The sequence below is a fragment of the Triticum aestivum genome, chromosome 7D (assembly GCF_018294505.1).
Source record: "Triticum aestivum cultivar Chinese Spring chromosome 7D, IWGSC CS RefSeq v2.1, whole genome shotgun sequence".
In the NCBI taxonomy this organism is placed as follows: domain Eukaryota; kingdom Viridiplantae; phylum Streptophyta; class Magnoliopsida; order Poales; family Poaceae; genus Triticum; species Triticum aestivum.
This window is the reverse complement of record NC_057814.1, coordinates 189,681,665-189,708,790: the sequence shown is the minus strand read 5'-3', so window position 1 is coordinate 189,708,790 and position 27,126 is coordinate 189,681,665. Positions and strand designations below refer to the sequence as shown.

The 27,126-nt window shown below is 47.8% G+C and overlaps 1 long non-coding RNA gene across 1 annotated transcript; it reads right to left on the bottom strand.

The window, feature by feature from the left end:
- Positions 1 to 16,512: 16,512 nt before the first annotated feature.
- LOC123164505 (uncharacterized) lies at positions 16,513 to 23,139 on the bottom strand. The gene is made up of 3 exons (XR_006482484.1): positions 18,926 to 23,139; positions 17,840 to 17,916; positions 16,513 to 16,811 (listed from the first exon to the last, which is right to left on the bottom strand). It is a non-coding gene; the product is annotated as an uncharacterized lncRNA (long non-coding RNA).
- Positions 23,140 to 27,126: the final 3,987 nt, after the last annotated feature.

Sequence of the window (27,126 nt, the reverse complement as noted above, 5' to 3'; positions counted from 1 at the left end):
CGACTCGCAGCTCCTTGTCAACTTCTCAAACAAGGTGTACGAGCCGAAGGACGAGCACATGGAGGCGTACCTCGCGGAGGTGCGCAAGATGGAGAAGCAGTTCTTGGGCCTGGAATTGCAGCAAGTGCCCCGTGGCACCAACAAGGAAGCCGACGACATCGCCAGGAGAGCATCCAAGTGTTGGGGAACGTAGTAATTTCAAAAAAAATCCTACGCACACACAGGATCATGGTGATGCATAGCAACGAGAGGGGAGAGTGTGTCCACGTACCCTCGTAGACCGAAAGCGGAAGCGTTAGCACAACGCGGTTGATGTAGTCGTACGTCTTCACGATCCGACCGATCCAAGTACCGAACGGACGGCACCTCCGAGTTCTGCACACGTTCAACTCGATGACGTCCCGCGAGCTCCGATCCAGCAAAGCTTCGCCGGAGAGTTTCGTCAGCACGACGGCGTGGTGACGGTGATGATGATGCTATCGACGCAGGGCTTCGCCTAAGCACCGCTACGATTTGATCGAGGTGGATTATGGTGGAGGGGGGCACCGCACACGGCTGGGAGAGATCAACAGATCAACTTGTGTCTCTAGAGGTGCCCCCTGCCCCCGTATATAAAGGAGCAAGGGGGAGGCCGGCCGGCCCCTGTAGGCGCGCCAGGAGGAGGAGTCCTCCTCCTAGTAGGAGTAGGACTCCCTTCTTTCCTACTCCTACTAGGAGGGGGAAAGGAAGGGGGAGAGGGAGAAGGAAAGGGGGGCGCCGCCCCCCTCTCCTAGTCCAATTCGGACCAGAGGGGGAGGGGCGCGCGGCCTGCCCTAGGCCAGCCCTCTCTCTCCACTAAGGCCCATAAGGCCCATTATTTCTCCCGGGGGGTTCCGGTAACCGTCCGGCACCCCGGTTTTCTCTGAAACCACCCGGAACACTTCCGGTATCCGAATATAGTCGTCCAATATATCGATCTTTACGTCTCGACCATTTCGAGACTCCTCGTCATGTCCGTGATGATATCCGGGACTCCGAACTACCTTCGGTACATCAAAACACAAAAACTCATAATACCGATCGTCACCGAACTTTAAGCGTGCAGACCCTACGGGTTCGAGAACTATGTAGACATGACCGAGACACGTCTCTGGTCAATAACCAATAGCAGAACCTGGATGCTCATATTGGCTCCCACATATTCTACGAAGATCTTTATCGGTCAAACCGCATAACAACATACGTTGTTCCCTTTGTCATCGGTATGTTACTTGCCCGAGATTTGATCGTCGGTATCTCAATACCTAGTTCAATCTCGTTACTGGCAAGTCTCTTTACTCGTTCTGCAATGCATCATCCGCAACTAACTCATTAGTCACATTGCTTGCAAGGCTTATAGTGATGTGCTTTACCGAGTGGGCCCAGAGATACCTCTCCGACAATCGGAGTGACAAATCCTAATCTCGATACATGCCAACTCAACAAGTACCTTCGGAGACACCTATAGAGCACCTTTATAATCACCCAGTTATGTTGTGACATTTGGTAGCACACAAAGTGTTCCTCCGGTAATCGAGAGTTGCATAATCTCATAGTCATAGGAACATGTATAAGTCATGAAGAAAGCAATAGCAACATACTAAACGATCGAGTGCTAAGCTAACGGAATGGGTCAAGTCAATCACATCATTCTCCTAATGGTGTGATCCCATTAATCAAATGACAACTCATGTCTATGGTTTAGGAAACTCAACCATCTTTGATTAACGAGCTAGTCAAGTAGAGGCATACTAGTGACACTATGTTTGTCTATGTATTCACACATGTATTATGTTTCCCGGTTAATACAATTCTAGCATGAATAATAAACATTTATCATGAAATGAGGAAATAAATAATAACTTTATTATTGCCTCTAGGGCATATTTCCTTCAGTCTCCCACTTGCACTAGAGTCAATAATCTAGATTGCACAGTAATGATTCTAACACCCATGGAGTCTTGGTGATGATCATGTTTTGCTCGTGGAAGAGGCTTAGTCAACGGGTCTGCAACATTCAGATCCGTATGTATCTTGCAAATTTCTATGTCTCCCACCTGGACTTGATCCCGGATGGAGTTGAAGCGTCTCTTGATGTTCTTGGTTCTCTTGTGAAAATCTGGATTCCTTTGCCAAGGCAATTGCACCAGTATTGTCACAAAATATTTTCATTGGTCCTGATGCACTAGGTATGACACCTAGATCGGATATGAACTCCTTCATCCAGACTCCTTCATTTGCTGCTTCCGAAGCAGCTATGTACTCCGCTTCACACGTAGATCCCGCCACGACGCTTTGTTTAGAACTGCACCAACTGACAGCTCCATCGTTCAATGTAAACACGTATCCGGTTTGCGATTTAGAATCGTCCGGATCAGTCATCCACATATAATATCAGAAATGCTACAGAGCTCCCACTCACTTTCTTGTAAATACAGGCTTCTCCAAAAGTCTGTATAAATCCATATGCTTTGATCACACTATCAAAACGTTTATTCCAACTCCAAGAGGCTTGCACTAGTCCATAAATGGATCGCTGGAGCTTGCACACTTTGTTAGCTCTCTTTGGATCGACAAAACCTTCCGGTTGCATCATATACAACTCTTCTTCCAGAAACCCATTCAGGAATGCAGTTTTGACATCCATTTGCCAAATTTCATAATCATAAAATGCGGCAATTGCTAACATGATTTGGACAGACTTATGCATCGCTACGGGTGAGAAAGTCTCATCGTAGTTAACCCCTTGAACTTGTCGAAAACCTTTTGCAACAAGTCGAGCTTTGTAGACAGTAACATTACTGTCAGCGTCAGTCTTCTTCTTGAAGATCCATTTATTCTCTATGGCTTGCCGATCATCGGGCAAGTCAACCAAAGTCCACACTTTGTTCTCATACATGGATCCCATCTCAGATTTCATGGCCTCAAGCCATTTTGCGGAATCTGGGCTCACCATCGCTTCTTCATAGTTCGTAGGTTCGCCTTGGTCAAGTAACATGACCTCCAGAATAGGATTACCGTACCACTCTGGTGCGGATCTTACTCTGGTTGACCTACAAGGTTCGGTAGTAACTTGATCTGAAGTTACATGATCATTGTCATTAGCTTCCTCACTAATTGGTGTAGGAGTCACAGGAATAGATTTCTGTGATAAACTACTTTCCAATAAGGGAGCAGGTACAATTACCTCATCAAGTTCTACTTTCCTCCCACTCACTTCTTTCTAGAGAAACTCTTTCTCCTGAAAGGATCCATTCTTAGCAACGAATGTCTTGCCTTCGGATTTGTGATAGAAGGTGTACCCAACAGTTTCCTTTGGGTATCCTATGTAGACACATTTCTCCGATTTGGGTTCGAGCTTATTAGGTTGAAGATTTTTCACATAAGCATCGCAGCCCCAAACTTTAAGAAACGACAACTTTGGTTTCTTGCCAAACCACAGTTCATAAGGTGTCATCCCAACGGATTTTGATGGTGCCCTATTTAACGTGAATGCAGCCGTCTCTAAAGCATAACCCAAAAATGATAGCGGTAAATCAGTAAGAGACATCATAGATCGCACCATATCTAGTAAAGTACGATTACGACGTTCGGACACACCATTACGTTGTGGTGTTCCGGGTGGCGTGAGTTGCGAAACTATTCCGCATTGTTTCAAATGTAGACCAAACTCGTAACTCAAATATTCTCCTCCACGATCAGATCATAGAAACTTTATTTTCTTGTTACGATGATTTTCCACTTCACTCTGAAATTCTTTGAACTTTTCAAATGTTTCAGACTTATGCTTCATTAAGTAGATATACCCATATCTGCTCAAATCATCTGTGAAGGTGAGAAAATAACGATACCCGCCGCGAGCCTCAATATTCATCGGACCACATACATCAGTATGTATGATTTCCAACAAATCCGTTGCTCGCTCCATTGTTTCGGAGAACGGCGTTTTAGTCATCTTGCCCATGAGGCATGGTTCGCAAGTACCAAGTGATTCATAATCAAGTGATTCCAAAAGTCCATCAGTATGGAGTTTCTTCATGCGCTTTACACCAATATGACCCAAACGGCAGTGCCACAAATAAGTTGCACTATCATTATCAACTCTGCATCTTTTGGCTTCAACATTATGAATATGTGTATCACTACTATCGAGATTCAACACAAATAGACCACTCCTCAAGGGTGCATGACCATAAAAGATATTACTCATATAAATAGAACAACCATTATTCTCATATTTAAATGAATAACCGTCTCGCATCAAACAAGATCCAGATATAATGTTCATGCTTAACGCTGGCACCAAAAAACAATTATTTAGGTCTAAAACTAATCCCGAAGGTAGATGTAGAGGTAGCGCGCCGACGGCGATCACATCGACTTTGGAACCATTTCCCACATGCATCGTCACCTCGTCCTTAGCCAGTCTTCGCTTAATCCGTAGTCCCTGTTTCGAGTTGCAAATATTAGCAACAGAACCAGTATCAAATACCCAGGTGCTACTGCGAGCTCTAGTAAGGTACACATCAATAACATGTATATCACATATACCTTTGTTCACCTTGCCATCCTTCTTATCCGCCAAATACTTGGGGCAGTTCCGCTTCCAGTGACCAGTCTGTTTGCAGTAGAAGCACTCAGTCTCAGGCTTAGGTCCAGACTTGGGTTTCTTCTCTTGAGCAGCAACTTGTTTGTTGTTCTTCTTGAAGTTCCCCTTCTTCTTCCCTTTACCCTTTTTCTTGAAACTGGTGGTCTTGTTGACCATCAACACTTGATGCTCCTTCTTTATTTCTACCTCCGCAGCCTTTAGCATTGCGAAGAGCTCAGGAATTGTCTTATCCATCCCTTGCATATTATAGTTCATCACGAAGCTCTTGTACCTTGGTGGCAGTGATTGAAGAATTCTGTCAATGACACTATCATCCGGAAGATTAACTCCCAGTTGAATCAAGTGATTGTTATACCCAGACATTCTGAGTATATGCTCACTGACAGAACTATTCTCCTCCACCTTGCAGCTATAGAACTTATTGGAGACTTCATATCTCTCAATCTGGGCATTTGCTTGAAATATTAACTTCAACTCCTGGAACATCTCATATGCTCCACGACGTTCAAAACGTCGTTGAAGTCCCGGTTCTAAGCCATAAATCATGGCACACTGAACTATCTAGTAGTCATCAGCTTTGCTCTGCCAGACGTTCATAACATCTGGTGTTGCTCCTGCAACGGGTCTGGCACCTAGCGGTGCTTCCAGGACGTAATTCTTCTATGCAGCAATGAGGATAATCCTCAAGTTACGGACCCAGTCCGTGTAATTGCTACCATCATCTTTCAACTTTGCTTTCTCAAGGAACGCATTAAAATTTAACGGAACAACAGCACGGGCCATCTATCTACAACAACATAGACAAGCAAAATACTATCAGGTACTAAGTTCATGATAAATTTAAGTTCAATTAATCATATTACTTAAGAACTCCCACTTAGATAGACATCCCTCTTATCATCTAAGTGATCATGTGATCCATATCAACTAAACCATAACCGATCATCACGTGAAATGGAGTAGTTTTCAATGGTGAACATCACTATGTTGATCATATCTACTATATGGTTCACGCTCAACCTTTCGGTCTCAGTGTTCCGAGGCCATATCTGCATATGCTAGGCTCGTCAAGTTTAACCCGAGTATTCTGCGTGTGTAAAACTTTCTTACACCCGTTTTAGATGAACGTTGAGCTTATCACACCCGATCATCACATGGTATCTCGGCACGACGAACTTTGGCAATGGTGCATACTCAGGGAGAACACTTTTACCTTGAAATTTAGTGAGAGATCATCTTATAATGCTACCGTCAAACAAAGCAGAATAAGATGCATAAACGATAAACATCACATGCAATCAATACAAGTGATATGATATGGCCATCATCATCTTGTGCTTGTGATCTCCATCTCTGAAGCACCGTCATGATCACCATCGTCACCGGCGCGACACCTTGATCTCCATCGTAGCATCGTTGTCGTGTCACCAACTATTGCTTCTAAGACTATCACTACCGCTTAGTGATAAAGTAAAGCAATTACAGGGCGATTGCATTGCATACAATAAAGCGACAACCATATGGCTCCTGCCAGTTGCCGATAACTCGGTTACAAAACATGATCATCTCATACAATAAAATATAGCACCATGTCTTGACCATATCACATCACAACGCCGTGCAAAAACAAGTTAGACGTCCTCTACTTTGTTGTTGCAAGTTTTACGTGGCTGCCACAGGCTGAGCAAGAACCGTTCTTACCTACGCATCAAAACCACAACGATAGTTCGTCAAGTTAGTGTTGTTTTAACCTTCTCAAGGACCGGGCGTAGCCACACTCGGTTCAACTAAAGTTGGAGAAACTGACACCCGCCTGCCACCTGTGTGCAAAGCACGTCAGTAGAACCAGTCTCGCGTAATCGTACGCGTAATGTCGGTCTAGGCCGCTTCATCCAACAATACCGCCGAACCAAAGTATGACATGCTGGTAAGCAGTATGACTTGTATCGCCCACAACTCACTTGTGTTCTACTCGTGCATATAACATCTACGCATAAACCTGGCTCGGATGCCACTGTTGGCGAACGTAGTAATTTCAAAAAAATTCCTACGCACACACAGGATCATGGTGATGCATAGCAACGAGAGGGGAGAGTGTGTCCACGTACCCTCGTAGTCGTACGTATTCATGATCCGACCGATCCAAGTACTGAATGGACGGCACCTCCGAGTTCTGCACACGTTCAACTCAATGACGTCCCGCGAGCTCTGATCTAGCAAGGAGGGGGGAAGGAAGGGGGAGAGGGAGAAGGAAAGGGGGCGCCGCCCCCCCCCCCTCTCCTAGTCCAATTCGGACCAGAGGGGGAGGGGCAAGCGGCCTGCCCTAGGCCAGCCCTCTCTCTCTCCACTAAGGCCCATAAGGCCCATTATTTCTCCCGGGGGGTCCGGTAACCCTCCGGCACTCCGGTTTTCTCCGAAACCACCCGGAACACTTCTGGTGTCCGAATATAGTTGTCCAAAATATCGATCTTTACGTCTCGACCATTTCAAGACTCCTCGTCATGTCCATGATCATATCCGGGACTCCAAACTACCTTCGGTACATCAAAACACAAAAACTCATAATACCGATCGTCACCGAACTTTAAGCGTGCGGACCCTACGGGTTCGAGAACTATGTAGACATGACCGAGACACGTCTCCGGTCAATAACCAATAGCGGAACCTGGATGCTCATATTGGCTCCCACATAACAACATACGTTTTTCCCTTTGTCATCGGTATGTTACTTTCCCGAGATTTGATCGTCGGTATCTCAATACCTAGTTCAATCTCGTTATCGGAAAGTCTCTTTACTCGTTCCGTAATGCATCATCCCGCAACTAACTCATTAGTCACATTGCTTGCAAGGCTTATAGTGATGTGCTTTACCAAGTGGGCCCAGAGATACCTCTCCGACAATCGGATTGACAAATCCTAATCTCGATACATGCCAACTCAGCAAGTACCTTCAGAGATACCTGTAGAGCACCTTTATAATCACCCAGTTACGTTGTGACGTTTGGTAGCACACAAAGTGTTCCTCCGGTAATCGGGAGTTGCATAATCTCATAGTCATAGGAACATGTATAAGTCATAAAGAAAGCAATAGCAACATACTAAACGATCAAGTGCTAAGCTAACGGAATGGGTCAAGTCAATCACATCATTCTCCTAATGATGTGATCCCGTTAATCAAATGACAACTCATGTCTATGGTTTAGGAAACTCAACCATCTTTGATTAACGAGCTAGTCAAGTAGAGGCATACTAGTGACACTATGTTTGTCTATGTATTCACACATGTATTATGTTTCCCGGTTAATACAATTCTAGCATGAATAATAAACATTTATCATGAAATGAGGAAATAAATAATAACTTTATTATTGCCTCTAGGGCATATTTCCTTCACCAAGCGGCTAGCCCAAGAACCTGGCGTCTTCGAGGAGCGGCTCTGCAAGCCATCGGCAACACCACCGCTTTCAAGAACGGCGCTGCCTCGCGAGGAGCTCCCTCAACCACCTGCCTCGGGAGCCCTAGCCTGTGGCCCGACCTCAGGAGCACGCTTGCTCTTGGTGCTCGAGCCCCAGGAGGGGTGCTGGACCAAGGAATTCAAGGAATACCTGACGCAAGGGACGCTGCCGGAGAAGGAGGAAGACGCGGAGCGTGTGGCCCGGCAGGCCACGGCATACTGCATCCAGGACGGTGAGTTGTACAGGAAGTGGCCAAATGACGTTTCCCTGCGTTGCATCTCCAGGGAGCAGGGGAAAGAGCTGCTGGCCGACATACACGGCGGGAACTGCGAGCACCACTCGTCGTCACGGACCCTCGTTGGCAAGGTGTTTCGCAGCAGATTCTACTGGCCTACGGCACTCAACGACGCGACTGAGCTGTTGAAATCCTGCGAGCCCTGCCAGTTCCACGCCAAGCGGATCCATCAACCGGCTCAGGGCCTCCAGACCATCCCACTCTCGTGGCCATTCGCGGTCTGGGGGCTGGATATCTTCGGCCCGTTCCCTCGAGCGCCTAGGGGCTACCGCTACCTCTACGTCGCCATCGACAAGTTCACCAAGTGGGCGGAGGTAGAAGCCGTCCGCACCATCCCGGCCGGCTCCGCGGTCAAGTTCGTCAAAGGTCTCGTGAGCCGGTTTGGGGTCCCCAACCCCATCATCACCGACAACGGCTCGCAGTTCACTAGCAATCTCTTCAAGACGTATTGTGCTAACCTTGGAACGCAGATCTGCTACGCTTCGGTGGCCCACCCCCGGAGCAATGGCCAGGCCGAACGCACCAATGCAGAGGTCCTGAGAGGCCTCAAGACCAGGACATTCAAGAAGAAGCTCGAGGCCTACGGCAGGGGCTGGCACGACGAGCTCCAGTCCGTGCTGTGGTCCATCCGCACCATCGCCACCAAGCCAACGGGCGAGACCCCATTCTTCCTCGTCTACAGAGAAGAGGCGATTCTTCCTCACGAGGTCAAGCATCGCTCCGCGCGGGTCCTGGCGTTCGATGAGGCGCAGCAAGACGCCATGCGGGGGATGGACCTCGTGCTGGGGGAGGAACGCCACCGTGAAGCCATGCTACAGGCGGCAAGATATCAGTAGGCGCTGCGGCGGTACCACTGTCGCAGCATCCGCTCGAGGACGCTCGAGGTGGGTGACCTCGTCCTAAGGCGGGTGCTCTCCAGGGAAGGGCTGCATAAGCTCTCACCCATGTGGGAGCGCCCGTTTAGGGTCGCCCACGTCTCCAGGCCTGGCGTCGCGTGCCTGGAGACGCAGGACGGGGTACCCATCCAGAACGCCTGGAACATCCAGCACCTCCGGAAGTTCTACCCATGAAGAAAGGCCCAACGCCTGTGAAGAAGGCCCCATGCCTGTGAAGGTCTCCGCTCGTGACACTCTCACGTAATAATGAGTGGGGCTGACACGCCCCGGAGTTTCAGGAGTGCCGCCCTCGGGCCTCTAGGGCTCCCTCCCATGTCCTAGTGGCAGCACTTAGCTCCGCGCTGGTGAGAAGACAAGAAGACTAGACTAGGTGCCGGACGCGGCTTTTCATTTGCTTTCTGTAGTTGGCTTGCCCCTCTTTAATCAAAATTTGCTTTCTGGTGTTACTCGCTGATCTTGTTCCATCGACTTCTGCCTCTGTTTCTGCCTTCGGTTCTTTGTTTGACCTGAGCTTTCTCTCGCGTCCCTCGCGAGGGGGCTGGACGGGCACCCTCGTGCCCTCATGAGCGTCTTGTCTGTTTTTCGCGAGGCACTCTCGTTCGAGCCACAAGCTGGAGCACCTCTCTCAATCTGTGCCCCTCGGGTACCACGATACAAGGCGCTGGGTCGTGGCCAGAGGCGCCTGCGACCAGGGCTCGAATCTCCTAACAAATTTTTGCAGTTCCTCCTCGCCAGGTACTGAGAAACGCGCACCTCGTGAGGCGGAAACTACTTCAAGCGCGTCAAGCCAAGTTTTTCCTACGTGCCTATATAAAACATTCATATTGTGACGCGGCACGGGAATGATAAACACAGCATAACAACCTGGAAATCATAGTTTGTTGCACGCCCCCGCGGGGCCCCATACTTGTCTCTCTCAATGCAGGAAGGAAAAGAAGAACGAAACAAAGCGGCGCGCGCCTCCGCAGCAGCTCGCGAGGACGGGCCCATGGCGCTCTCCCGAGCTCAGTCGGACCCCTCCTCGCGCTTCACTAGGGCGCGGCGGCGAGACGACCCGCTGCCACCTTCGAAGCGAGCGCGGCGGCTGGTCATAGCCGCCGCTGCTGGAGCTGTCACCGGAGGAAGAACCGCCGTAGCTGGGCGCGAGATCGTCCTCACCCTCATCCCGACCGTCGCCAAGGCCAAGCACCTCGTCGCCGTCGTTATCCTCCGAGCAGCACCCGGCGCGGCGTCCGTCTTCTCCGAACACCCTCACATAGAGGGTCGCGTTGCCGTCGTACTTTAAGTGGAGGGTGCACCGCCTGCCCAGGTCGCGCGCGCGGGCAAACGTCTGCCAGCCACGAGCCAGAGCCACATTGCCAGCAACGGAGGTCTCGACCGCGACCCACGAAGCTTTGCTGCAACAGCCGTCCGCCTGCAACCAGAGCCCGCCTGGACCCGTGGCCGGCAGTTCACCGGCGAAGAAGCGCGGGAGCTGAAGCCAGGAGCCGGCAGGGTTCTCCGACCACACCACGAACTCCGGCAGCACCTCCGCCGAGTGGAAGCGTGGCCGGGGAGGCCGCGCGACCACGGCACGCCTTCCTTCACTGACAGGACTGCCACAACCAGGGCGACCCCCACCATGCGAAGAGGCACCGACGCGGTCGCGAGGAGCCACGGCAGGGGTCGCGATGTGCTTGCGGGGACGGCTGCGTCCACGCTTGGGCACCGGAGAGCCGGGCCCCTTCTGGTGAGCCTTCCCCTTCTTCGAAAACCTCTTCGCAGGCGCCATTGGTGTCACTACTGGCAACAGAGCAAGGGAGGAAAAGCGAGCGGAACGGGAAGAGATGGGCGACGGGGGCTCTGCCCCCCCCCCTCCCCATTTATAGCAGGAGAAGGCCAACCAGCGCCCCCCATGATCACAGGTAATGATAACCCTTTTTGAATCCAGCGGGGACTCGTCAAATCGGGCAGTTGCCGAGGCAGCATGGGGAAGTGGAGACGCCCACGTCCAATCAATCGCCACGCGTCGACCGAGGCCGCAGGCTGTTGGGGCCCGCGGCACTCCGCACTTGCCCTTTGGCTTCGCCTCGAAGCCGAGTCTGAGCGCGCCTTGGGCCTGGGGGCTACTGCCGGCGTTCTGGGAACGGGGGTCCCCAGACTTTCCTGCCTGTGGCCCGCGGCGTGGCTCCACTCGCGGCCCAGTACGGCCCGTCCTCACCAACACATACTCAAGACCGTCGCGAGAGGCCAAGCCTCGCGAGGCGGGCGACACAAGACCTCCTAGGGAGCGGCCTCACCAGGCTGGCTCGCGAGGGGCGGAGAGATCAAGGCAAGACGAACCTCGCGAGGTTCCAATTACGTAAGCCATGACGACCAAGACCAGGCGGGCGCCAGTGCACACAGTGTCCTCGCTTCCTCTTTGGTGCTAAGGTGGCAAGCGCAGGCGAGGAGTACCGAGGCATCAGGCAAAGGTTTCCATATCGGTGCAACGAGACCAAGACCAGCAGGACGACGGCACAGAGGTCACCGTGGAGCCCAAGACGGCGTCACCACCAGAGCATTTGGCAAGCGAAGACCACCTTTAGTCAGGATAGCTTGTACTGGCTGTCTCCTTTCAAATTGGCCGTTGTGGCATCCCTTCCCGCTCAATATTTGGGAGGAGGACCAGGGCCTTTATAAATAGGACTAGCCACCACAGTAGGAGGCAACTTATCATCTCGAACAAACCGGGGACTGGATCCATTCCATCCTCACACTCCCCACGCACAAGAACACCTCCCCTCAGGAGGCTATTCTTCCCTTGTACTGTTCATCCTCAGCCCGAGAGGCAATCCACCACCACCACACTGGAGTAGGGTATTACACCACAACGGTGGCCTGAACCAGTATAAACTTTGTGTCCCTTGTGTTGTGAGTTCGTCAAGCTAACCTTAGAGATCGCGGCGAGGCTGAGGGCGTGATTGAAGGAAATATGCCCTAGAGGCAATAATAAAGTTATTATTTATTTCCTTATATCATGATAAATGTTTATTATTCATGCTAGAATTGTATTAACCGGAAACTTGATACATGTGTGAATACATAGACAAACAGAGTGTCACTAGTATGCCTCTACTTGACTAGCTCGTTGATCAAAGATGGTTATGTTTCCTAGCCATAGACATGAGTTGTCATTTGATTAACGGGATCACATCATTAGGAGAATGATGTGATTGACTTGACCCATTCCGTTAGCTTAGCACTCGATCGTTTAGTATGTTGCTATTGCTTTCTTCATGACTTATACATGTTCCTATGACTATGAGATTATGCAACTCCCGTTTACCGGAGGAACACTTTGTGTGCTACCAAACGTCACAACGTAACTGGGTGATTATAAAGGTGCTCTACAGGTGTCTCCAAAGGTACTTGTTGGGTTGGCGTGTTTCGAGATTAGGATTTGTCACTCCGATTGTCGGAGAGGTATCTCTGGGCCCACTTGGTAATGCACATCACTATAAGCCTTGCAAGCATTGCAACTAATGAGCTAGTTGTGGGATGATGTATTACGGAACGAGTAAAGAGACTTGCCGGTAACGAGATTGAACTAGGTATTGAGATACCGACGATCGAATCTCGGGCAAGTAACATACCGATGACAGAGGGAACAACGTATGTTGTTATGCGGTTTGACCGATAAAGATCTTCGTAGAATATGTGGGAGCCAATATGGGCATCCAGGTCCCGCTATTGGTTATTGACCGGAGAGGTGTCTCGGTCATGTCTACATAGTTCTCGAACCCGTAGGGTCCGCACGCTTAACGTTACGATGACGGTTATATTATGAGTTTATGTGTTTTGATGTACCGAAGGAGTTCGGAGTCCCGGATGAGATCAGGGACTTGACGAGGAGTCTCGAAATGGTCGAGACGTAAAAATTGATATATTGGACGACTATATTTGGACATCGGAAAGGTTCCGAGTGATTCGGGTATTTTTCGGAGTACCGGAGAGTTACGGGAATTCGTATTGGGCCTTAATGGGCCATACGGGAAAGGAGAGAAAGGCCCCAAAGGGTGGCCGCACCCCTCCCCATGGACTAGTCCGAATTGGACTAGGGAGGGGGGCGCCCCCTTCCTTCCTTCTCCTTCTCCCTTCCCTTCTCCTATTCCAACAAGGAAAGGAGGAGTCCTACTCCCGGTGGGAGTAGGACTCCCCCCTTGGCGCGCCCTCCTCCTTGGCCGGCGGCCTCCCCCTTGCTCCTTTATATACGGGGGCAGGGGGCACCCCATAGACACACAATTGATCTATTGATCTCTTAGCCGTGTGCGATGCCCCCCTCCACCATATTACACCTCGATAATATCGTAGCGGTGCTTAGGCGTAGCCCTGCGTCGGTAGAACATCATCATTGTCACCACGCCGTCGTGCTGACGAAACTCTCCCTCAACACTCGGCTGGATCGGAGTTCGAGGGACGTCATCGAGCTGAACGTGTGCTGAACTCGGAGGTGCCGTGCGTTCGGTACTTGATCGGTCGGATCGTGAAGACGTACGACTACATCAACCGCGTTGTGTTAACGCTTCCGCTTTCGGTCTATGAGGGTACGTGGACAACACTCTCCCCTCTCGTTGCTATGCATCACCATGATCTTGCGTGTGCGTAGGAAAATTTTGAAATTACTACGTTCCCCAACAGTGATTAGGTAGGGGGAGATCTTCCCGCGCACCCTAGTGTTCAAACCTTAAGGGTTTTGCCGGAACCCGAAATCTGACATCGACCCCTCGACCCCTTGCCCCTCGACCACTCAACCCACGGTGACCCTCGACCCCTCGGTGACCCTCTACCCCTGACCCCTCGGCGACACCCGACCCATGACCCCTCGGCGACCCTCGACCCCTGACCCCTCAGCAATCCTCGACCCTCGACCCCTCGCGGTCCTCTCTAACACCTTCAGTGTGTGCATGGTGCAGCTGTTGTCGTAGCTTAAGATGCAGACGTGCCCGAGCTGAAGGTCATCAGCGCGGGCAAACTGCTTCCATCCGTTCTTCTCGCACGGATGGAAGCAGTTCACCCACTCTCATGACCTTCAGCTCGGGGACGTCCTCGTCTTAAGCTACGACACCAGTCGGTCAACACTCAGACCAGAAGATCCTCGACCATCGACCCCTAGACCCTCGACCCCTCGCCCCTCGACCCGTCGGCGATGAGGATTAAAAGCCAAGTTTTGAAACTTCAAACCACCAAAATGACAAAAAATCATGGCGTAGAAAGAGAAACGAAAGACCAAATAGTACATAGTGAGAGGTTGTGCAACTAGGATGATTTGTACTAGCTTTTTTAATGAATTGGAGACGATGATGGCGAAGAAGTCGAAAGACACCAATGGCTTCCGATTTCTTCACCATCATCCTCTCAAATTCGTTAAAAAGCTGTTACAGAATATCATCCTAGTTGCATAACCTCTCACTTCGTATTTTTTTCGTCTTTGGTTTCTCTTTCTATGCTTTGATTTTTTTTGTCATGAGTCAGTTTGGGTGTTTCAAGTTTCAACACTTGGCTTTTAATCCTCGGCGATCATCGACCCCTCGGCAATCCTCGACCCCATGACAACTCGACCCTCGACCACTCGACCCCTCCGCGACCCTCTACCCCTGACCCCTCGACCCCTCGGTGACCCTCGACCCCTGACCCCTCGGCGACCCTCGACCCCTAACCCTTCGGCGATCCTCGACCCTCGACCCTCGAACCCTCGGCGGTCCTATCGAACACCTTCACTGTGAGCATGGTACGGCTGTTGTCGTAGCTTAAGATGCAGACATGCTTGAGCTGAAGGTCATCAGCGCGGGCGAATTGCTTCCATCCGTTCTTCGCGCATGGATGGAAGCCGTTCACCAACTCTCATGACCTTCAGCTCGGGGACGTCCTCGTCTTAAGCTACGACACCAGTCGGTCAGAACTCGGACCGGAAGATCCTCGACCATCGACCCCTAGACCCTCGACCCCTCGCCCCTCGATCCTCGACCATCGACCCCTCGACCCCTCGGCGACCCTCGACCCCTCGGCGATGAGGATTAAAAGCCAAGTTTTGAAACTTCAAACAACCAAACTGACAAAAAATCAGGGCGTAGAAAGAGAAACGAAAGACGAAATAGTACATAGTGAGAGGTTGTGCGACTAGGATGATTTTTTTGTACCAGCTTTTTTAATGAATTGGAGACGATGATGGCGAAGAAGTCGAAAGACACCAATGGCTTTCGAGTTCTTCACCATCATCCTCTCAAATTCGTTAAAAAGATGTTACAGAATATCATCCTAGTTGCACAACCTCTCACTACATATTGTGTCGTCTTTGGTTTCTCTTTCTACGCTTTGATTTTTTGTCATGAGTCAGTTTGGGTGTTTCAAGTTTCACCACTTGGCTTTTAATCCTCGGCGATCATCGACCCCTCGACCACTCGGCAACCCTCGACCCCTCGCCCCTCGACCACTCGACCCCTCGACGACACTCGACCCATGACCCCTCGGCGACCCTCGACCCCTCAGCAATCCTCGACCCTCGACCCCTTAGCGATCTTGTCGAACACCTTCAGTGTGAGCATGGTGCGGCTGTTGTCGTAGCTTAAGATGCAGACGTGCCCGAGCTGAAGGTCATCAGCGCGGGCGAACTGCTTCCATTCGTTCTTCGTGCACGGATGGAAGCAGTTCACCCACTCTCATGACCTTCAGCTGGGGGACGTCCTCGTCTTAAGCTACGACACCAGTCGGTCAGCACTCGGACCAGAAGATCCTCGACCATCGACCCCTAGACACTCAACCCGTCGCCCCTCGGCCCCTCGGCGATGTGGATTAAAAGCCAAGTTTTGTAACTTGAAACAACCAAACTGACAAAAAATCAGGGCGTAGAAAGAAAAACGGAAGATAAACTGTCGAGACAGTGGTTCTCCCGGCAGATAGAGCCGCCACGAGGACGACTGCCGAGGATTACTTGTCCCGACAAATAAACTTCTCCCGGCAGTTTTTCTGCCCTGGCCATGCATTTGCCAGCAGTCAATTTTCTCCCGGCAAATTGGTCAGGACAAGTGAAACTGCAATTACCAGCAGTTCAACTACCTACACAAGCACATTTACCCGACAAATATTACGCCAGCAAGTTGATTTGGCTAGGAAAGTTTCTAGGCTTTCGTATTATGTAATATCCATCCGCTATATATGTCTAGGCAACCAGGACATATCACACAATTTATACATGCAATTCAGTCAAAGTAACATACAGGCTTCATCGAAATCTTAAACTTCATTCGATAAACAAAACAACCATATATAAGGAGGCTGTACATATATGTTTGCCACAACCAAAATAATGTAGTGCCACAATAGCATATGTACATATGTTTCTAGATGTGTGCCACACAAACAAAATGAGCTTAACAAGCACCAAAATGAGCAAAGCAAATCTCTAGGTTCAACAAACAAGACATATGACATTATCACTCCATCTTAATTGTAGGTCTTCCAAATTCCCAGCAGCTTGAAGATCTTACAAACCTTAGTGAACTTGTGTACCTTTAGGAAACCTACAACAAATCGGAAGATGTTACATACAACATTTGCATTCAACATTTGCATTCAGCACTTAAGTTACAACGATCACATGCAACAGCTGCATATGTTCTGAATATAGAGCAACCAGAAAATCTCTACTATAGTAGAGAACAAGTCCATTTTTTATTATCTTAATAAGTAACAAGCTTATCTACTCATCAAAATGTAGTGTGCAAAGTCTGTACAAATATTAACAGGAAGATGTTACAACAATAATATGCAACAGCCGCATGGCCGCATACAACAGCTGAATATGTCCTTAAACATAGAGCAACTAGTAACATCTCTAGAGTAATCTCTACTCTAGTAGAGAACATGTCCATTTTTATCATACTGACAGTAGCAAGTTTATCTTACTTCTCATCCAAATATAGTGTGCAAAGTCTCTACAAATATTAACAGTAAATACGTGTACCTATCTTGTACAGCAGAAAGTGGTATAAGCATGTTACATGCACAAAGTTACTGTACTAGCCAGCGAAAAAAGGAGACTAATTTGAATCCTTGTCAGCTTGAGGATTTTCACTGCAAGATGGCAGGAATTTCGAGAAGACAGTTTGACAGGCTTGCAAATATCTTAAGAAAATAATAATATAAAACTTTGTAATATGACGAAGGTGTTACCATCCAAAAAACTTGAATGCAAGTAAGTTATCATCAAATGACACTCCTAATAAGGCAGAGACACTAAAGATGTCCACAATCAGTTTTAATTTAAGAAACTGAATCATATTAACAAATCTAAGATTTCAAAAGTGCAGCAGCAGGGTGGTAGTTATATATTAAGTTTCAGGCCAACAATAACAATGAATAAGCATGTGGTTCCAAGCTCTGATTCCTTGCCAGAAGTAATCCATAAACATCATATGGGAAACTTCTTTGTTACTCAAGCAAACTTCTTTCTCACGATATACATTGGAGTCTGCAACATGCAGAGACAGATAATGCCTGCCAGACATGAATCTCAAAAGAACATCTTCCAAGAAGGAACTTACATTACCTTGTCGTAGTTATTCATAAATGATATTGCTGTAAGGTTGGTGTTATTATCACCAAAGCATTATAATCCACCTCCATCTGCAAAAATAAAACATTGACAAGTGCTTGAATTATATTCCTTGGTAGAATATATCAATAAGTACATATTGTTACATGCTTGTGTAGCTATGACTACTTTTTAAGTGGTTGTTGTAGCGTCCTCTTTTATCAGGTTTAGTAGAAGTTCATCTAGAGTATAATAGAAGAAATGCATAGCTTTAATTCAGAACCATTGAGTAATATATACTAACAATATAAGGTGCAGTACTCGAAGCAGGATACACAATGTCAATATATGTATTAACAGTGAGAGGCTTTTGAGAAGTGCCTAGATTTAGTTATGTTTAAATTTTAGGGACAAGATTGCTTCTAACAATTTCTAGGCAGAACCACCATAAGCCCTAGAGCTCCAGCCCTTTCCCAAAGCTTCTATCACTCCATATTCTATCCTTCAGCGAAGAAATGGGAGTGCTAAGCAGCAATGATGGAAAAAAAATCGGAATTAGTGCTGATTTCTAACACTACCTGCATGTAACAAGTACTGCTACACTACCCAGGTGCCCAAATTCAGAGCAACAAAGGTCAATGGGGAAAACCAAGAGCATGCACTTTACCGACACAGTAAGGAGTTTTAACCCACATTGGAACAAATATAACTGAAATCCTAATAGAGGCAAAAAAAAAATCATACACCCGAAGAATTAACAAGAAAATGCCAGCGCGATTTATCATCAATTCATCAAACCGATAGAAAAATTAAGGCATGGAAGATTCTAAACTGTTCGTATTTGGGCGGTGATCTTGCTCGCAATATTTATGTTTGACAGATGGATCAGAAATGAAAGCGAACGTCAGTAACATGCCCATCTTTTTTTAACAAAACATGGCCTACATTCTAAGAATCTTCCATATGACCTAGTATACCTGAGCCTTTTCTTGTTTTGTTTTCTAAACTGACCCTTAGACCTGAAATAGGACTATATACTTTTGCTATTATAGCTGATAGGGACAAACTAACTATATGGCTTCACAACTTGGAGCAACAAACCTTCAAAAATGTACGCAGAACTGAACGGTCCGCCTTCCGCGGTTTCGCCCGCTGCTCCGGATCGTTCGGCTCGCCCCCTGCGGCCTCGCCAGACACTGGGCATCTACAAGAGTCAAGAGACCAAGCCACCTGCCACCAAGGTAATTTCCCTTTCTGAAATCTGAATCCTGTTCACCTCATCTCCACTACTATTAAACAAATGAACAAGAACTTTCTTAGGTGCACCTCACAAAACGTACACGGATGCAGTATCACCGTGTGATTAGGTCCACTAAACTTAATCTAACGGCTAGCCTTAATCTAATCTATCCTCCCGTGTGTACGTAATAATTTAGATTGTCTGACCATACTCCACAGCCCCGCAGAGGAAACTTCACGCCGGGCTTCCGCAAATGCATCGCCCGTAATAGCACGAGAAAAGGAATCGTGAAAATTACTCACCCTCATATAGTCACGCAATGCATCCCTGTAATCACGCACCCTAAGATAAGCACCATCCCCACCCTCGCTCCCCGCCCGCCGCCGCGCCCACCAGGGTGCAGAAGCCGCCGCACCCCCGACCTCGTGTCGTGCCGCGCGCAGCATGCCGCGCACCGCGGCGCCGCCGCGCCCCGGCCCGCCGCCGCCCCTGTCTCGCCCCCCGCGCGCCTGCGCTCCCGCTGAGGCCCCCTCCCGCCATGTCACGCTACCCGGGCCTGCCACGCCCCGCCCCGGCGCCTCTTCTCCCTGCCGTGCTCCCTCAACAGCGAGATCTCTAGCACCATGCGTACGTGAGGAGGCTTTGGAGAGAATTCCTTCATCTGAATCCTCCATGTAAAAGGTAGACACGTTGTTTGATGGTCGTGTGTAAGCTCTGGATGGACCAATTTAATCTTTCTTTGATTTGATAAAGCGAACATATAAATGTATGTAGATCCGTGAAAGATCATGCTTGACGATGTGTTTCTGCCTTTAATAGATTGCCACATGCAAATAGTTGATTCCTGTAGATGGATTCAACTGTGAAACTAACTGGACGGAGAGAATGACTCCGTTTTCCAAAAAAATAAATGACTTCCATTTGGCACTGTGTTAAAGTCCAATTATGCTAGCCATGAGGATGGGGGAGACTGAGATGGCTGAACACCTGAGCCCAGGTTACTTTGCAGGTCAATGCTCCACTATTCTATGCATGCGACGGATTTCAATAATACTGAGGTTTGATGTACATGTTCATGACCCTTGCTTCTTTATTTAGGTTTCGGTCGAGTCAATATTGGTTGATTTTGCTTCTTTATTTCAGTGAAATTATTTCCATTTGCAATTGAAGATGCCAGTGTGACTTTTCTGCCCTTTACCTACATAGCTTATGTCATCTTTGAACCCATTTTCCTATTCAATTGCCAAATTACGTGCAGTCGTTGAAAAAATTGCAGCATGCTCAAGGTTTCATGGTGAAGCAAATGTGAATTACTGGTTCTCCTATCATTTCCTTTTTGTTGGAAACGGTGAGGATGATAGTTCCTAATTTGAGCTGATGCATCTTACAATCCCAAAAGAGCTCTTTTTGTGGAAGTCATGAACCTTGCATCTTAAACCAGTTTGATTGTTTATTTTGTTAAAAATCTGGAGCTTTATTGTCTCATTGACTCATTTGAAACAGTGACGCGCCGCTCCTCTCCCACCGGGAACCCCGACGCCGGCAGCACCTCCAAAATCTATATGCTGATTTCTCAATTGATTCCATTAATATTGGTTGGAGGATGGAGGTGGCTTTCTTTTTGTTGATTGAAGAACTGGTGGATTCTCCTGACGCTTGTGCGTGCTAATTATGCCAATTCTTGGTATGTGACCTACACACGTATGCTTAGGTGCTCTCCTAATTTTCTCTCATTCTTATACAGATTTTTTTATTGATTTGCCACTAATATGTACTGGAGGCCGAATATTGGTCTCATGCATGCTTATACACAATTATTATTGATTAAACACTATTTTGTATTGCAAGTTTGCAACCTCGTGATATAACACTATTATGCACTGTAACACTATTCACCCACGAAGATTGTGCTTGATGATTTATTTATTGATTTGCCACTAATATGTACTGGAGGCCGAATATTGGTCTCATGCATGCTTATACATAATTATTATTGATTTACCACTATTTTGTATTGCAAGTTTGCAACCTCATGATATAACACTATTATTCACTGTAACACTATTCACCCACGAAGATTGTGCTTGATGATTTTATTGTAAAGTTGTCAATTAACTCTACTCTATGCAGCTCATTGGCTTGGTCAGAAACCGGAGTCATGGAGGCTTACTTGTCACACTATCATAAGAAACAAGGAAAATTCCGGCAAGGCATGATTTCACTAACATTTGGTACCATTAATAGTTGTATTATAAGTATGTTTCAGGAAAAAAAGTCAGGTTGTTTTTCAATGTGGAAGAAATAATTGTACAATTAACCGGCACATTTGATGTACTACCAGAATATGATCCAATTGTACACACATGTCCTGCCTTGTTGCCATGGGCACCAGTTCCTGACAGTTTCCAAGTTTTCTTTGTGTCTTCACTTGCATTGCTAGACTTATTTGCTCAAAAGATGAACACATCAAAGAACATGTATACTACTGATACCAGTATCCTTACTGATGGATAATCTCTTCATCACATTCCTATTATTACCCTGTATGATTGGACTTTATAGTATAATTATTTGTGTGTAAGTTTGTATATTTAAGACCGTTCCTGGGCATCCATGGTAAATTGTAAATTCTTCTGAACTGTTGGCATAGAATAAATCCAAGCAAAACAGTCACCATCATTTGTAATTATTTGGATAAAAAGACACAACTTTTCTTCTTTAATGTTTGTAAATATCTGAAACAAAATTAATACTAGAGTATAAAGCAAGACATGCGTTGCACGTGCAAGCTTACTAGTATAGTCATATGATAGTTAGTAGTGATGTTTTTTTAGAAAAATAGTAGTGTTGGTTTTCACTAGCTGAAGAATCCAATTCCAAGGAATAATCTACTTGAAGAAAATAATGTTGTTTATGCCATTGGGCATCAGCCTACATGATATTTCTGTACCTGTAACCTGTTCATGCTCAATCAACCAGCTTAAAAACTAAAATCGAAATGAATCATGTTCTGTTTTGATCAATCTGCCGTTTTGCATTTTGGAACCGGCAGGTTGATTCTGGCTGTCCAGCCCATGCCTCGCCGGCAAGGCGCTAGAAGCCATCCATCTATCCAGGCATCTACAAGAGACCAAGCCACCAATGTATCTCCTCTAGTTTTTAACAAATCTCAAGCTTTTTTGTTAATTGCCGCTGATAGAAGCCATTCATCTATATTCCTTAATAAAATATGTGAAGAAGCACCTAAGGAACAAAAGATTTAGTTGGTGCGTTGGACCGTGAGTATCCTTGTTAACTCCGAAAAGACATACAGGGAAACAAACAGGTGATAGCATCTTGATCCATACATACAGGTGATGAGCTCGATGATGATAGATGCGTTGTGGTGCTCACTGGTAGCGAGTGTAGAGGAAGTGGTGGTGCAGCGCTTGGTTGAACAATTAGTGGTTGAGCTCGACTGGGCAGGCCCGGAGCAGCTCTACCAGCACCGCGCCATCCGTCCTCCACAGCAGCAGGTGCTGCACGGCTGCACCCCGAGATGGTGCAGGCCCGACGAAGAAGAGGAACGCTCGACTCGATGTCGATGCAGCTCGCGGTTGACCCTTCTTGAACTGGATGCCACGAAGAAGAGGACATGTTCCGAAGGCAGTGGCGTTGGGAGTGAGGGGGAGGGAGTCCTTGGAGAGGCCGTCGGGGACGAACTCCTCAGGAGACAGGCGACTACCCTCTCAGCTGATTTGGACGAGGCGGACGGGATGACGATGGGAAAAGCGGTGATGGGGAGGTGAACAACCGGGGCGGCGTTGATGAGGCCCGGAGCGGCCAGATCCGGCAGCATCGACCACCAGTGCGGCCAGACCGCCAGATCCGGCAATGACCAGGTCGGGCCGCTTCCATGGAAATGGCAGCTGAGCGGAGGAAGAGAGGTAGGGCGGCGGCGCACAGGGAAGGGGAGAACGGGCCGGCCAGAAGTAGGGTTAGGAAGGGACGGCGGTGGAGTGGGGGGCGGGGGTGGCGGCGGCGGTGGGTCTGTGATTTGGGGAAGTAGGGTTTGGAATGGACGGGAGTGGGCGGGTCGATTCGGAGGGATTTGGAGAAGAGAGGTTGGGCTAGGCCGCGAAACCTTTTTGGATGTCTTCCGTGCTAGGCCCGATACTATTTCAGGTTGGCGCCAAATAAGAGGGCCCGGCAGAAAACGGGCCGTGGTTGTGTTGTCCCGGCAGAATATGCGCCTGGAATACCGGCAGTGTCAATGCCCCTGTGGCTCAAGTTTTACCGGCAGTTTGCGTGCCGTCAAGTATATATACCGGCAGAAACAAATGTCCCGGCAAATAGTTTGCCTTTATTCAGCAATTTCTCCAGCAGTTAACTGCCCCCAATTAAGTGTTGTGGTGTAGTGCAACCAAACTGACAAAAATCAGGGCGTAGAAAGAGAAACGAAAGACGAAATAGTACATAGTGAGAGGTTGTGCAACTAGGATGATTTTTCTGTATCAGCTTTTTTAATGAATTGGAGACGATGATGGCGAAGAAGTCGAAAGACACCAATGGCTTCCGAGTTCTTCACCGTCATCCTCTCAAATTCGTTAAATAACTGTTACAGAATATCATCCTAGTTGCACAACCTTTCACTACGTATTGTTCCGTCTTTGGTTTCTCTTTCTACGCTTTGATTTTTTGTCATGAGTCAGTTTGGGTTAATCCTCAGCAATCATCGACCCCTCGACCACTCGGCAACCCTCGACCCCTCGCCCCTCGACCACTCGACCCCTCGGCGACCCTCTACCCTTGACCCCTCGACCCCTTGGCGACACTCGACCATGACCCCTCGGCGACCCTCGACCCCTGACCCCTCAGCAATCCTCGACTCTCGACCCTCGACCCCTCGGCGGTCCTATCGAACACCTTCACTGTGATCATGGTGCGGCTGTTGTCGTAACTTAAGATGCGGACGTGCCCGAGCTGAAGGTCATCAGCGCGGGCGAACTGCTTCCATCCGTTCTTCGCCCACAGATGGAAGCAGTTCACCCACTCTCATGACCTTCAGCTCGTGGACGTCCTCGTCTTAAGCTACGACACCAGTCGGTCAGCACTCGGACCGGAAGATCCTCGACCATCGACCCCTAGACCCGCGACCCCTCTCCCCTCGATCCTCGACCCTCTGCCCCGAGCCTCAACTCCTTGGCGACTGGCGATCCTTGACCCGGTTCCGTCGGCGCCGACGCACCCCTAACCTCGACCCGGTTCCATCGGCGCCGACGCACCCCTAACCTCTTCTTCTTTTTCTTCTTCTTCTTCTTCTTCTTCTTCTTCTTCTTCTTCTTCTTTTTCTTCTTCTTCTTATTATTCCTCCTCCTCCTCTTCTTCTTCTTCTTCTTCTTCTTCCTCTTCCTCTTCTTCTTCTTCTTATTTTTTTTCATCTTTCTTCTTAACTGAACATAAAACTAAATATAAACCTAAACCTAAAAAACAGAAGAAAAAACATAATCCAAACCTAAACTACACTAACTAAACCTAAAAAACAGAAGAAAAAAACCTAATGTAAACTTCTATTCCTCCCTCTTTTCTTCTTCTTTTTTTCCATCTTCTTCTTCCTTATTTTCTTCTTCTTCTCCTCCTCCTCCTCCCTCCTCCTCCTCTTCCTCCCTCCTCCTACTCTTCTTCTTTTTCTAAACTAAAACTAAAACTAAACTAAAGCATAAACCTAAAAGTAAAATTTAAAAAACAGAAGAAAAAAAGTGTGAGGAGCTCACCACAGGGAACGGGGCGGCCGGTGGAGTAGGGGGCGGCCCGGTGGAGTAGCTCCGCCGCAGGGGAGGGGCGGCCTGGTGGAGGGGGGCCAGGCGGCAGCAGGGGAGGGGCGGGGCGGGGCGGCGGGACGGCCACGAAGCGGCGGGGCGGCGGGGGCGCGGTGGGGGTCGGGGGCGCGCGAGGGGTCGGGGAGGGAGATGGAGAGGGAAGAGAGAGGAGGGGCGGGACGGTCGTTACATACTCAACTCTTTGACATCCGCCAGCGGACGGCAAAGAGGTGGGGCTGGTGGGCCATTAGGGTTTGGGCCTCCACTGGACCCCACCCACCTCTTTGCTGTCCGCCGGCGGACAACAAAGAAATGGGTGATGGCAAGAAGGACTTTGTCATCGGTTTTTTAGAAGCAGACGGCAAAGGCCTTCTTTGTCGTCCGCTAGCAGACGACAAGGATCTGACTGATGGCAAACTCTATGTTTCCAGTAGTGTCCCCCCCCCCCCCGGGGGGGGAGCTTGTATAGTCTCTTTTGGTCTAGAAAAAAGCACAGTAAGGTTTCATCGTGTTTGGACTTTGTTTGGTATGGTTTTTCTGTGTATTAATAAAAGAGGCAAAAACAGGAACTAGCATTGGGCACTCAGTTAATAGGTTAGTTTCCAAAAATGATATAAAATTGCACATAAAGCATACAAGATTGATAATATAATAGCATGAAACAATCGAAAGTGATAGATAGGCCGGAAACATATCACACATCATATTTCAATATAAAAAGTTTTTTGGTTATTTTCTATTTGATATGTGACCAAACTTTGACTGCATAACTTGTTCATCTTTTATTCAATTGAATTGATCCTTTTTTGGATTGGTTTTGTATTGAAATGCTCTTTTCAATAGTATGCTTGCTAGAATTTTCGTTGATGTGTATGAAAAGGGTCCGGGTGATATGTAAGGTTAAAGTGCGTATTACTTCATATACTGAAATATTGTTGAAAAGAATATTTTTGCTGCTGAAAAAAATAAAACTTGGGCCAGGCAATTATTTTAATCGCATCCATGTTGAGGATAGAAGCACATTGATGTTTGCATCATGCCTTTGCTTTTTTAGCATATCTTTTTGATATTGTTATATTAATGGAGGTCAAACATTGTTGCAAAATAGCGCCAAAGCCTGTATTACCTCATTTTTTTTGTCCTCCACCACCGTATGTGTCACACCCTCATGAAGAGAATTATGGGGAAGCATGTATTTTACCATCACTTGCCTAAGTTCTAGCAAGTTTATGTTTTCTTCTATGTTCAGACAAGATAATTTGCCATAAATAAATTTTTCATAAAATAGGTTGTATGCATCACTTGATTCATAAGATGAGGGCCTTCTGTTCTTTTGGAAAGATACACTTTCTTCCAACATCGAAGAAAATAACAACCCTGAAAAAACATGGAGCTATTAATTAATTGATTGTCAAGTGTACACAACAATTGTAGAACTTCTTTATTTGAGAACAAACAACGATACATCCACAAATTATTATTAAAACACTTATGCACGTCTAAGAAGTTTCCACAAATTTACTTGTGCAATCTATAGCTTATTGATGTCATACTGCATCACAATTTGATTGCTGGGGTGCATCCTTATTAAGCTCCACCTTTGTACACAACTAGCGAAACAAATGTAACTCCAGATCTAAGCCATCCGCTTGACTTTCCCCCATGTTACCTTGATCAACACCATCTGTTGCCAGCTTGCATCTATGATTGGCACCTTGTCGGATGTTTGATGCCATTATTAGTGACTTGAGCAAAGGTAGTGTCCTCTTTTGGGTGTATTTATTACCAGAGCCCAACTGGAGTGTCAGATCAGTTTCTGTGCGTCTTGGTGTATTCGTCGAGGACAGAGCATCACTGGGTTGAGCAACATTAACTCCACAAGATGGCACACTATAGATAGGGACAAATGCTCTCCAGCCAAGCAGTGTGGATGTTGGCATGCTAGGAGATGGTGCTAGAGGCTCTAATGCAGGATTTGTAGTTGGATCCATCATCGCTGGTGTCATGGTACTATGACCATGTAGCTCAAGGTATGGAACCATCACCATCACTTGGTTGCTGGTTGGACGAACATACGGAACATACCTTATGCCTAGTGGAAACACAGGGTTGCTCCTGGTTGAGATATGTTCCCGCGAACACCAAAAGTGGACGGCATCAACATTATGATGTTGGGGAAGCCGTGGCGGGTTGCGAGGTAGGGCAACCATCGCAGGAGCATTTGAGATCTGATTGGTGTGTCTGGCGATCGCCCTCTTCCGGAA